The sequence below is a fragment of the Carassius gibelio genome, chromosome B9 (assembly GCF_023724105.1).
Source record: "Carassius gibelio isolate Cgi1373 ecotype wild population from Czech Republic chromosome B9, carGib1.2-hapl.c, whole genome shotgun sequence".
NCBI classification, from domain to species: Eukaryota; Metazoa; Chordata; class Actinopteri; order Cypriniformes; family Cyprinidae; genus Carassius; species Carassius gibelio.
Window position 1 is genome coordinate 28,336,714 of NC_068404.1, and position 13,021 is coordinate 28,349,734.

At 35.9% G+C, this 13,021-nt stretch overlaps 1 protein-coding gene across 3 annotated transcripts in view; it reads right to left on the minus strand.

Annotated features, from left to right (window-relative positions):
* The window catches only part of tanc1b (tetratricopeptide repeat, ankyrin repeat and coiled-coil containing 1b), a 164,159-nt gene that overhangs the window by 90,986 nt on the left and 60,152 nt on the right, over window positions 1-13,021 (minus strand). The window lies entirely within an intron of this gene.

Below are 13,021 nucleotides of genomic sequence, written 5' to 3' on the forward strand. Positions count from 1 at the left end.
ATCTCACTACGCCATGGCATAAGCGCGTGCCCAGACAAACATGCGCGTCGCTTCTTTTAAGAGCACGCGTCCAAACCACAGCCAGGTGGTCGCTGAATAAAACTCCTACAAATACCACGGAATCACGGAACAACGTCAGCAACTCTGCATTATTTAATCCTATGACCAGTGTTCGTAACAGCTGCCATTACTTAGATATTTGCAGCTCCCTAAATACAATGGCAAACTGTTTTATAGATGAGGCATTTGCGTTTTCCATTTTGACCAACAGACTTTCTTAGTCATAGTTGCACACACATATAGAGCAACGTGTTAACACTTTCAAAGTGTATGACAATATTTCAGCTAAGTCAATTAGTTAAACGATGCTTTCAAAACTTACCAGAGTAGGCTTCCAGCGCTCTGCTAGTGGGGGAGGGGCAACACAGAGCTGCCTGTGGACGCCTGTCTGTAAATAATGCTGAGAAAAAACTATCGGCGAACGCAGCAGCCACGTATCGGCCGATGCCGATACACGTAAAATCCTCAAAAATCGGCCCTATTTGGAAGGCCAAACAAAGTAGTTTCGCTTTCACAATGAATCACACAGTGAGTCCACGTAAAAATAAACCTTTTTTAAACTGTTTAAATATAGAACTTTATTCAAGTTATAAAGCTCTATATATAATTAATATATAACTTCTTAAGTTATAATACAGGCTGTTATTGTTCTGGTGAATGTCTGTTTCTGATATCATACAAAAGTGTGTCCCCCTATGAAAATAAATGCCTCTCCATTAAAGATTTTCTGGCAATGGCACTGCACTCATGTATTTCCTTTCACATAATTCTTGTACAAGTTTTGGCTTCAGGGGAGAGAGAATAAATCCACACACACACATCTGTGATTAAAATGCATGAGTCTCATCTCTCTGGTGGAGAGCACAAACAGGTATTAACTCAGTCTGAGGTCCAACAGCTTACATCTCAGATGAATGCAAATAAAAAGCCAAAGAATATGAATGAGAAGAAGAATGAGAGAGGAAAAAAACGAATCACTGATCACGGTCATACTGCTTTCTAAGATACCTTCTGCTGGAAACATCCAATCAAGAAGTCAATTCCACAATGCACTGCAATGATTGCAGAGAAAATGTATACATACACACACACACACACACACACACACACACACCATACACAAAAATACGTACTTTAAATATAACGATTTTAGATAACATTAAAACATTTATTTTAATGTATTCAAATAGAAAGCAGTTATTTTAAATAGATACTTCCCATCCAATAAATTGCGATAAGCGATATGAAACAAAGTCTCAGTTTTTAAATTCTGTCTATTGTATTGCACTATTTAAAAAATAAATGCCATTTTGGCGCTGTTTAATGTGGAGTGGAAGATTGCTGTAGTGCCTCAGTTCAACAGATGCTGCAGTGCGAGGTGCACATGAACTGATCATCTCCTCCACATTAATACTAGTTATAGCACAAAATAATCTTGATTAAACATCCGAAGGTAAGTTAAAAGAAAGAGGACAACTTTACAATCCGTATCCTGTCTCAGCTGCGCAAAGACATCAATATAACAATGTCATGTAACTTTTTATGACAGCCATCATTTAAATGATTATTTAAACAAAAACTAACTGAATTAGAAATATTATAATGTAATTGTAACTTTATTATTTTAAAAACTTCACTGTGTAATTTTAACAGTTGTATGCTATAGCTTACAAATCAGTCAATTTTCAAATTCAATATTATAGTAATGTATTGCCAAAATTTGATAAATATCCAAAATAATCAATATTGAATCGAATCGGTCATCAAATCGAAAGCTTGAGAATTAGAATTGAATAGAATCGTGAAATGTGTGTCAAAACCCAGCCCTAATATATATGTATATATGTATGTATATATATATGTATGTGTATATGTATGTATATATATATATATATATATATGTATATATACACATACATACATACATACATACATATATATATATATATATATATATATATATATATATGTGTATATATATGTATATATATATGTATATATATATGTATGTGTATATGTATGTATATATATATATATATATATATATATATATATATATATATATATATATATATATATATATATATATATATATATATATATATATATATAGAAAAATTTAATTAAAATTACATTTATGCATTTAGCATACGCTTTTATCCAAAGCGACTTACAGTGGATTCAGGCTATCAATTTTTATATATCATGTGTTCCCGGGGAATCGAACCCACAAACTTGTGCTTGCTTGCTTGCTAGCGCAATGCTCTACCAGTTAAGCTACAGGAACACTATATATATATAATGTGTGTGTGTGTGTGTGAGAGAGTGTATATTAGGGCTGTGCGATTAATTGAAATCGAAATAAAATCGCGATTTGAGTGTGCATGATTTCTAAATCGCATTATAGATTTTCTGTAGCCCTGACCTCCTGCAGTATGTTATCTGAACCAATCAGGATGCAGCGCACCTGAGTGGAGCGCGAGAGCAGAGCACTGAGAGCAGACTCGGCATATGCCTAACTCCAGGTTCACACACTCTGTCTGGGATGCGTAGCCTTTTTTTTTTTTCGAGCCCATGTTAACGGAACAGAACGTTCACACTGCACACACCAAAAAGACGAGAACAGAAAAGGTTATAAATAGAAAGGTGCAAAAAGATTTAATATCTTGCGCATGAGCACAGAGAGGGTTGTGAGTGCACAGGACACAGGTTGAGCGAGAGGAGACACATTGTAAGGCAGCATATATCTGATCCTTATACAGTCTACGATCTGAGCACGCGCATCTGGTTTTGTTAACAGAGCAAATGAAATCTGGGTGCGAATCAGTGATGCGCGGGTTGATCCAAAATGAGCGGGTGCCTGCTGTTATGAGTCATTCAAAAATATTTTTAATGATATCCGGGTCGCGGCCGCATTTTTGAAATACATAGGCCTACACTTTATTGGCTGAATAACTGGCATGAAGATGACGCACGAGCTCAGTCTGCACGTAGAGACGGAGGCGGCAAAGAAGACTGCATGGGTAGCAACAGCGCTGTTTTTGGTCAAATATGATTTTGACGACTTCATTTAGTTTTGTTTTATACAAAACTAGTTTTAAAAGATTTTCATTTTGTATAAATTGTATCTTAATTTTGATAAATGTTTTATCAATCAGTTGCCCGTATTTAATAAATAAGAAGCAGATATATAGCCTAGCAGACAATGTAATAAGGTGCCGGCACGATCACTTGCATTGCATGTGAATTAAACTCAGCGTGTGCCTCACAGTCCGAGTTGCGGGCAGGTTAGTTGAAAACGTCGGTCGAGTGCAGGTTATTAATACATTGACCCCCGCATCACTGGTGCGAGTGGATAGATTCGCGCTTGCGCAGTATTTTAATGTGCTTTTGCGTTACAATAATGCACTCTTGTTGCTGCTTCTGAACCGCTTACACATAACTTACTGTATACACACTGCACATGCGTACAGAGACCCTTGGGAAATAAATATATTGGGCAAAACATATAACACCTGAGGCACCACTACAGTAAGCTAGAGATAAAGCTCTCATTGGTTTTCTTTTGGAAATATGTTTAAAATTTATAATGAATGCATTTATGACTGTAAAGCGTGTCTATGTTTGTCAAAATTGTGATTAAAATCGAAATCGCTAAATTTTTTAATATATTAAGAGATTTTCATCGCCTGCAACTTGACTTTTGTGCTCTACTCATGTGGGTAGATCCACAGACTTTAAAAGACATGGAGCAAAGTCAAAGACCTCATGACACGCTCACATTTGAGCCGTTCTCCCCAGACACAAGATCTTCTGTACAGACAACAAAAGCCATAGAAGAAAGACAGCGGCATGACAATACTGCTCTTTACTCTGAAATATCAGCCATCTATGAATCGCGTATTCAGACTGAAGTGACGTACACAGTTGGAAGTTCACTTTTGTGTAGTGAAATACTGAACAGAGGAAGCGGTCATCCAGATCTGCTCTGAGGATGTTTTATTGCATTGGCCGGTGATGTCACACCAACACCACCAATGCCAAAGTGAGCTCCAATCCAACATGTAATCAGCCAGATGAGTCTGGTTCTGCAGAACCTTCTGACCTCTGAAACGTTCAAAAATGTTCACTCGTGCGGCAGTTTAAGATGGTGTTTCTATAAAAGTGCATAAAATACATGATCGAATCTTGAGGACACGATTATTTGCAGATTTTTTTCATCAGCTTACTGCTGACTAAAAATTATTATTGTATAAATTAAAAAATAATTATTTATTAAATGATAATTATTTCTGATGTTTTTAAGCGCTGCTTTTGACATGGTTAACCACCAGATCCTCCTATCAACCCTACTGGCAAATGGCATCTCAGAAACCACACTTCAGTGGTTTGAGTCTTACTTATCAGATAGGTCCTTCAAAGTATCTTGGAGAGGTGAGTTGTCCAAGTCACAACATCTAACTACTGGGGTGCCTCAGGGCTCAGTTCTTGGACCACTTCTCTTCTCTGTCTACATGGCATCATTAGGTTCTGTCATTCAGAAACATGGCTTTTCATACCACTACTATGCTGATGACACTCAACTCTACCTCTCATTCCATCCTGATGATCCGATGGTAGCTATTCGCATCTCAGCTTGTCTAACAGACATTTCTTGCTGGATGATGGACCATCACCTTCAACTCAACCTCGCCAAGACAGAACTGCTTGTGGTTCCAGCAAACCCATCATTTAATCACTGTTTCACCATCAAGTTAGGCACATCAACCATAACTCCTTCAAAAACAGCCAGAAGCCTTGGAGTTATGATTGATAATCAGCTGACTTTCTCAAACCGCATTGCTAAAACTGTCATATCCTGCAGATTTGCTTTATTCAACATCAAGAAGATCAGTCCCTTTCTTTCAGAACAAGCTGCACAACTCCTTGTTCAAGCTCTTGTTCTGTCCAGGCTGGACTATTGCAATGCTCTCATGGCAGGTCTTCAAGCCAGTTCTATCAAAGCTTTACAATTAATCCAGAATGCGGCAGCAAGATTAATTTTTAATGAGTCATAAAGAATAAGTCACACCTCTGGCTACCAATAGCTGCTTGTATAAAATTCAGGTCATTGATGTTTGCCTACAAAACTACCAGTGGCTCTGCACCCATTTACCTAAATGTATTACTTCAGACTTATGTGCCCTCTAGAAGCTTGCGTTCTGCAGGTGAACGTCGCTTGATTGTGCCATCCCAAAGAAGCACAAAGTCACTTTTATGGACTTTTAAATTAAATGTTCCCTCCTGGTGAAATGACCTCCCCAACTCAATCCGAGCAGCTGAGTCCTTAGCCATTTTCAAGAATCGGCTTAAAACACATCTCTTCCATCTTTATTTGACCATCTAACTTTAGCACGCACTATACTAATTCTATTCTTAAAAAATATTTCTAGTCTTTTTGTATTCTATTTTCTTTTAATGTATTATGCAATTGTGTGTGTGTGTGTATATATAGGCCTCTTACACTAGCTTGCTCTATTCTTTTTCTATTCTATCGGTTTTCTTTTTATTTATTATATTATTTAAAAGCCCTTGCTACATGTACTGTGTTAACCTAACTGAGACTTGTTATAAGACTTATATTTCATTGCTCTTTTTGTTGTTCTTGATTGCTTCCACTGTCCTCATTTGTAAGTCGCTTTGGATAAAAGCATCTGCTAAATGAATAAATGTAAATGTAAATGATGTTCCATAAGCACCCCCTGCAGTCAGACAGCAGGGTTACATTTTCATTCATTCTGTCTGCCATTGTTATTCAGACCAATGTGAACCAAATCTTTGTTGTAAATCTTAACTGGCTGATGGAAAACAAGCTAGTTTGCATTCTAGAAATCACAACACTTCAGATAATAATGTAGCCTATGTAGAATTGTTCATGGACAGATTAAATGCCTATAATTTATCATTTTGACTCAGCCTTTTCTGTTTTTTTTATAAAATATTTTTTTAGACTGAAAAGTCTAAACTAAACAATGAAAAAAAGTGGGGTTTGACATTTTATAAAGCATTACTGCATAGACAACATGTAAAAAGTCACCCAACCTATATTTTTTGTTGAAGTAAAACTGATTTCATTGTGTGTGGGGACACGGTACCAGCACATTTTAATTATTTTTATTTAGTCAGTTATTTAAAGGGCTTAAAAAAAAAAAAGGAAAAAAAAGATGTTTTGTTTGTCATATTTTGATAAGAGAAAGTAAAAATGAAGAAACATTTAAAATATTTTACAAACAATTCATATTTTAATTGTAGCACCTGGAGACACAACGTAAATGTATATCCACTCAAAGTACAGAAATTATTTAAAATTCACAAATGTTCAATTAATTGTGATATTATGCTAAAAAGTAATATTATTGTCATCTTTAATACGTTTAAATTTTAGCCAATAAAAACACATAAATAGGACAGACAGACAGAAAAACAGATGGACGGACAGACAGACAGACAGATAGATATTTGTATAAAAATGATATAAAATACAAAATATCTGTCTGTGTGTGAGTGTGTGTGTGTGTGTGTGTGTGTGTGTGTCTGAAAATGTAAAACAGATAAATAATGCATGCACGAATTTAATTGTAGGAATGCGCTTCCTTATACATCTCTATAATGTACGTCTGTTTTAGTAATTGTGAGCCAGATGGTAATGCATTTCTGGATCTGTCTCAAAGTACACACGAAAGCTGAACACATGCAAGACATGTTAAATGGACTAACAGCTAGACAGATGGTTTAAGTGTGAAAGTCACAGTGCCGGAAGGAGCTTGGGGTTTCAGAACTGAGACTAAGATTATTGCTGTTGATTACAGTATAGAGCAGTGATTACAACATTTCTGTGTCACATTCTTAAAAAAAAAAACACAAACGGGAACAAAAAACGTCTTAAACATTTTGAATCAGATTTGCTTTAAAACAGCAAAACACGCTTTATTAATATAAACTGTAGCTGAAAAGTGTATCTTGAGGGACTAAACAAATCTTCAAGCAACCCGACATCTTGAGAGATACTTCATCTACCATCTCTCTGAAGACCTTCTCAACATCTGCTAACACCATCCTCCTCCAACCATCCTCCTTTGCTGTTACTCAACATGGACCAGAAGGAAGAGTATTGCTGACCTTCAACACAAACTCTCCTCCAGCAGAGGTCAGTAAGGAGGCAAAGAGGATGAGGTGGGACACATGTGGCTCTCTCCTGATGAAAGCAGCACATAATATGTGCAAGCCTCACATATATGGCTTTAATAGGAACAATAACCCGCCAATTTGGGGAAATAGTGGTTTAGCTTAAAAGGAGGCCGCCACAGTTCAATGTTATTACTTGAGCTGTGCGGAAATGTGCTGCAGGACTGGTAATGAAGCTCTGAGTGCAACGCTGAAATCAGAGTCTATTTAAAAGCGTTTACGCTCTGAGTTTGGCTGAACTCATATCACTGTACCTCCCAGTGAGTACAAGATAACAGAGGGTGAGTGCTTCATTGAGCTGCGGTTTCTGTGCAGTGTTTCTCACAGAACTGGAAAAAATGCTTTCAACTATCTACACTATTCTGACTGAGATCTATCTATGCAGATATGACAGGGTCATAATGCTTGTTTGAAGCAATGTTTTAAGGGAAAAGATGATAAATCTGCATGCATCAAAAGTGGTAGTCTGGTGAACATGCAATGTATCATTTACTTTTACTCATTTAATCTAATTTACAAAACAATGATAAAAAAATCATCTTGATTATAATTGACTAGTTCTTAATCATATAATCATAAGAGCAACCACAGTGCTTTAAACAATTAAATATATCTGCAATAAAATCAAATAAGTTTATTACACACACACACACATATCAAAAAAACAAAAGATGAATAAAAATGAACAATGGTTTATCTTTTTTAAAATCATAATTGAGATTGTAGATAGGGTGTCAATGGTCCATTTGAGAGATAGGTGGCGGTAATACACTTATAAGTCTGTGATCTGCCATAAAGCAGAAGAAGAAGCCTTACAAGCTTGCTGCTGTGAAGCATGTTCACAAGAGTTGTGCACAGACTAATCGTTTTGTGTCTTTACACATCAATGTTTCGTCACGAGCCGCAGGGTTTAATATGGATTTGTCTGTGCATGTTTTTTTTACTCTCATAGATTGTTACCATTGCCATGCATTATATGACTGAGAGACTGCAATGACTGAAGCTAAAAATCTTAATTTGTGTTCTACTGAAGAAACAAAGTCTCCTACAACTTTGATGTCCTGGAGGTAAGTAGATGAATATCAAATTTAAATTTTTGGGTGAACTATCCCTTTAAAAGCATCCCACAATGCACCTGATGAAGTTAGTTAATTTCCAGAGCGAACAGAGCTCGACTCTAGACAAAGAAGCAGTTCAAATATAAGACAGACTTCATTTATGTCACTAAATAATTTCCTTTGTGTTATTTCACATTACTATTATTCTAACATGAGAAAAATAGTCATAAAAAGATAGATCTGAACATCCTCTCCCATAAATACACACACACACACACACACACACTCACACGTGCAAACACACATAGACCCCCTACACACTAGTTTGCCTAGAATAGCTAACTTCATACAAGTACCTGTGCTTTTTGCGATGAGCTCATGTCTTTTTTCTCTGTGGTCTACAGTGACCACACACTGTCCACATGAAACTCATCAGCCGGCCTTTGATGCTCTTAATTACAAAAACCATTCCCAAAGATTCCCATTCGGTCATTATCATCCAGGGTTTTAGACAATAACTCACACATTATCCATCATGTTATTACTTCCACAATCTAAACACAGGGGTGTCGGAGTATAAGGTTCATCAAGAACCTCATTTTGGTTATTTTTAAATTCCTCCCTGTGAGGATTTTCCCAGAAAGTCCTGTGGTTGAACAGATAAACAGTTTACATGATATAAACACTGACGTTATAATAGGAGATACAGTATAAGTCATGCATGACTAAAGTGATTTGAAAGGATTATTATGGGTTAGGAGTAGGAGATATTTATTTTATTGCCATGTCAGCATCGTAGGCTATTCGTGGAAATATTATGGGTTAGAATGACAAAAATGTTCAGTTCATTTTGGTGAAAAGAATTCAGCTAACTTGAAAGAATCAATTATTGTCTGAGCATTTTTCATTTATTTAAATTCCATTTTTCCCTATTTTCAAAAACTTTTATCATCACTCAAAAACATTCAGCATAGCCTTTTTAATTGTAAGAAAATATTTTCTCTGTTTATGTATATGTATCGTTTAGAGCCCGACCGATATGGATTTTTGGGGGCCGATGCCGATGCCGATATTAACTCGAAAAGAGCCGATTTATAAGCCGATATTTTGATTTTGAAAATAAACTGGATATTAGACCCATTTCCTATAAGCTGCACTTACATAACATTCAATGGCAAAATATCTGCCTGTTCTATGTATGTGGGCTGTATAAACCATTTTCCAGAAGGGATTTATGTAAAAAAAAGCCTTAGATTACGGTCTCAATCACTAAACAATTGCACATCAAAAGTATATATTTTTTAACGATCAAAAAACAGTCTGATTTTAAACATTTAACACTTTTACTTTCTTCCAGTTGAAGCTGATTTTAACAGTCTGTGTGTGTACTGTAAATAAATTATAATACTAAAGTTAAAGTTAAAGTATTTGCAGAAGTAGTCCCACACTTTTGCTGCTACATCATTCACCTTTTCAGCCATCTGTAGGGCAGAAAGAGAGACATAGAAAGAATAAGCATGTGTATTAATAATATCACCATGTATCATTACTCATGTCATCATTAGAATTATAATAATAATAAACAGGGATCTCCTACATAGGCAAAAATGAGAAATATATATTTTTTTTTTATTTGTCAAGCAATAGGTATTAACCTCCTTATATTTAACAATATTATTTCAACATTTTCCTGTTATGTCTGTAAAGCTGCTTTGAAACAATATGTAAGAAAAAAAAAGAAAAGAAAAAAGCGCTTGTTCAGCTCACATTTATTTACATGTCCCCTCTGATTTAATCATTTCTGACGCACCTACTGTAGTTACTGTAACTACACTATATTTGCTCTCACAGACACATTCACAACGGACCCGTATATCTTCTCCTCTTCTCTTTGTGCAGTCTGAATCAAAATGGTTAACGTTAGTGCCATGAACACACCGCTGTCAATTTTGAGAAGAACCACCTTCAAACAAGTTAATAGCAAGCATTTAAGGGGCCTGCTAAAAAGGAAGCTATATTAGCGTTAGAGTAACGTAACCAGCCTGAATTCACCAAATTGTTCCCTGGGCCTGAGGGTAGCCTCTTCTTCCTTGCTTCTCTCTTAATTCTCATCAGCAGGACTAGCGCTATCGCTCGCTTCTTACAACGGGACAGATACATGTTTGCTGCTGACCGAAAAGAGGAACAACAGACTATGAAAGAGCTCCCGCTAAAAGTTTTTAAAACTCCGCCTACGCCATAGCGCAGAGCAGGGCAAATCGCGTTGTATCTGAAGGGCAACGCTAAACCCAGCGGCCAAGCGCTGTGCAAACCGCGTCCTGTGTGAAAGGCCCATTACGCGGTCATTATGTGGGGAAACACACCGCAATAGAATAAGCACTAAATGCTAACTTTATAGTTCGACCTCTTATTAACGTTCGCGCTCTTCCACTGATAAACATGGTATTAGCTTTGTGGTTAATCTAATATAGCAATGCATTAGCGGCTGTAAGTGATGTTACAGAATATTTAGAAGTGATAATGATAGGACCGTTAACTAGAACTACCACACCGTTTTTATATACAGTGTATGAACTAAATCTACAATCATTTCACATGACGAACGACAGACTCACCTGGGTGGCTTGGCTGATCGCTTTCTTCTTTGTGGATTTCTGGCGCTGTTGCAACTCTGGAGCTGCAGACCGCCCTCTGGTGGGCAAACTATGCAACACTCATAACATGAGTGAAGAATATGAGACTGTTTCTCATGTTTCATCGGCCGTTATAAACGCCGATGCCGATTTAAATGCAATTAGCTCATATCGGCCGATAATATCGGCCGGCCGATATATCGGTCGGGCTCTAGTATCGTTATATTGGTGAAAATATGCCACATTAAGAAGTTTGGGGTTAGTATACTTTACTTTTTTTTACATTATTAAAATAATTCTCTGCTCACCAAGGCTGCATTACTTTGACAAAAACACAATAAAAAGTGACATTACAATATAAAATATCAGTTTTCTGTGTGAATATAATATTCAATATTATTTATTTATTTGACCAAACTGTATTTTCAGCATCATTCCTCCAGTCTTCAGTGTCACATGATCCTTCAGAAATCATCCTAATATACTGATTTACTGCTCTAGAAACATTTTTGATTATCATCCATGTCGAAAACAGTTATGCTGGCCAATATGTTTTGGAAACTTGATTCTCTGATGAATAGAAAGTTCAAAAGAACAGCATTTATTCGAAATATAAATCTTCTGTTACGTTATGAACGTCTTTACTTCCGCTTAAATCATTTAAGGGATCCCTGCTGAATAGAAAAAATACATTTTTTGCAAATCTGTAATACAAAGTAGAATAATTCAATATGATTTTTGCTTTAGCTCATTTAAAACTACATGCAACTGTCCCAACTGTCCCAACCAACATTTTTGAGATTTGTGGATGTCAAAACAAACCCTCAGTCTGTAATAAATCCCTCCCTGAGGATCTGGTACTCCAGAGGGATCTCATTTGGACGTTTATCTTTCTTTAATTGTCAGACTAATAATGTGCAAAGGGTTAATTCATTCGAGCGTGTCGCCTGCTTCCGGTGCCTTCAAAGCCTCGATCTCCTTTTCAAAGAGAGCTGCTGAATCCACACACATGAGGAGCAGATGTGAGCGAGAGGCCAAAGTGACCACTGAAAGGATTTCAATCCTCCAAAGACGAGCAGCAAACCCTTGAGGATCTCAGCTGCTCATAGCCTTGTCCTTAACACCTCAGACTGTGTTAACACACACACGTGTTTGTATACACACACTTTAACTCAAACAACATACAAATGAACTTTAACATTAAATACAAAAAAAATAAAAAGTCAAAACTAAAATGAACAAGAAGGCACAGTAATACAGCTGGATGAACTATTGAAAATGCAGAAACAGAAGAATACAAAAGTCTGCAACCTTAGTACCTCAATATGAACTCAAATTCCTTCAAGATTGTTATTTTTTATCACAATCAAGCACATTTTCCCACCAATTTTCATTATCATAGATATGTATATAAAAAAAATTAATTACTGTGATACAACAAAAAAAATCTATAATATATAAATCTAATCTAATATAATAAATAGGTCTGAATACATCAATTTATATACTGTCTTTAATTTATGCTGATTTAAAAAATAATAATTGTAATAAAATTAAAAACCTGAATTTGGTAGAAAATAATTTCATAATGCAAATTGTTTTATAATACTAGATTCATCTTATAAAAAACTGATCTCATTAATAATTGTAACACCAGTTAAAATACATTATAATACTTATCTATTTATTATTACACAGAAAAATATAATGCACTAAAACACGACAAAACAACAATTCCAGGTGTAACAAGGAATCTGCACATGTATGCATTTTATAATTATTTATAAAATATATAATGCATAACAACATTTATTATGAATACCTTTATAATGCATTATTCATAAGGGTCCATGTGATCAAAAACAGTCCTAAGATACACATATAACCTTTATTTCTTTCTTTTGATTTCAGGGTGACCTGGACATGTTCTTGTGAGATTCACTCAGAAACTTGTGTTCAAGTCTGTAATTCCAGCAGCGCTAGCAAAACCAAACTGAATTACAGAACAGCAGCTGTTGCCAAACCAGTGCAGGCCATCGCTCAGCC